Source organism: Mercurialis annua, linkage group LG5 (assembly GCF_937616625.2).
Source record: "Mercurialis annua linkage group LG5, ddMerAnnu1.2, whole genome shotgun sequence".
Classification (NCBI taxonomy): domain Eukaryota; kingdom Viridiplantae; phylum Streptophyta; class Magnoliopsida; order Malpighiales; family Euphorbiaceae; genus Mercurialis; species Mercurialis annua.
The window spans coordinates 46821125-46823055 of NC_065574.1; positions in this window are offsets into that span (position 1 = coordinate 46821125).

The following is a 1931-nucleotide window of genomic DNA, read 5'->3' on the forward strand; positions in this document are numbered from 1 at the left end:
ATTATTTATGTCAAGAAGATAAATTTTATATACGTGGACATATGGATAGAGCCCAAGGTGGGCTAATATGGGCATTACCCCCTCCAATTTTATTTGTTAAATTTTTTCACCCTGAATAAATTTTTTTGTTTAGCTTTTCTTACCTCCAAAAAATGTTTGAATTTTCATACCCATTTGGCCATCTATTTTTTTCACTCTTTTTAAAATGAATCATGGTTTTGTCTCTGCTTGAACAGGTTATATTGCAACATATTAGCTTTAAACATATTATAAATGTATTACGTAAAAGTTGAAAAGATAATAAATCAAACTGATAAAATTTTATAATTATGATATATTTGGTAAAAATTATATATTTGTGGGTAAATAAATATTTTTTTATCTATATTCGAAACCAAACTAAATTGAAAATAATTTATTATATATTGTCAAACCAAATGGAATTTATATATTTGATTTGAATATTTGATTTTGCTTGATTTTTATAAGGATCTACATCATTGTTTAAGCTTGTGATCTTGAGAATTCACTTTTGTGATATACATATTTTCTTTGTTACATCGTTTTTTTAGAAGTCATTTTTTCTTTTTTAAAATATCTCATTTAAATGTCATGTTTCTTTTTTTTAGTCACATTGTACTTTTTATTATGCTTTCTAAATAAATTATTAATACTTTTAACATAATTTTACAAGACATTCATTAAAAAAAATAACAAGACATCATTTATAAAATAAACATAAGTGAATGATTGCTTAAAATGTTTGTAGAAAATAAAAGGACTTTTAAAATAAAACGGATGGAATATTATTTAGGTCTAATGGTGAAAAAAGATAAATTTTTACAAGTTTTTACAATTTAAACCTACTCTCTTAATTTTTATAATAATAGCCAAATTGTATTTTTTTTATATACAATAATAGTTAAATTGGTGGTCAAACTTGCAATAAAAAAATTCAAGTTTAGCTATTATTATAACAACAAAATGTTATTTTACTATTATTATAAAAATTAAAAAGTTTGGTTTAAATTGTAACAAGTTGTAAAACTTTGGCTTTTTTTTGCCATTTAAACTTATTATTTATATGGTATCCGATTTCAAATTTGACTGATTTAACCATTAATTCGATACAAACCTTTTAACTTATCCAATTGTAGAAAAAACAGCTTCTGATATTTTTTTGACAATTAAAATTGATTCAGTCAGCTAATATAATTAATTAATTAAAATAAATTTTGGGTGGTGAAATTGCGAGATAAGGTTGGGAAATTGAGAAAAGAAGAAAGTAAAAACTGATGAATCTGTTGAGATTTTATGTAAGATAGATGGATCACTGGATTCTGTTTTTATTCCCCTATTAGGCAGCAGTGCGTGGGGTCCAATAACTTCATATCACCTCACTATTTACTTTTCATTTCTACATCAAATCCTTACTTTTTCTTGTACCAAAGATTTTTCGCACCAAATTATCATCTCTTTAATTTACACTTCAATTTAATGTATCCTTTAAATTTATATATGTGATAGACAATTATAAACTCAGTACAACACTCATTCATGAACTAAGTCTCGTATATCATATTATGATACGTCATTAAAATAGTGGATATCGTAATTTTGTTGTAATATTACGATAGTGCCACTATATCAATGACGTGTCATAATGTGATAGGATTAGTTCACGGATGACGTGATGAGCTGAATCTACCTAAAAAAATTCTAATATTAGAGTTAATTTCTTTATCAGCCAGTCTCATTATTCCAATTTTTGTCATTTAACCTTCTATAATTAAGGCAAAAAAAAAATCATCTACCCATAATCTTACATTTTTACCAAATATACCATAATTTTTAAATATTATCAGTTTGATCCATCATCTTTTGTATCTTTGCCAAATATACCCACAACTCATTTAAAACTGACATAACAC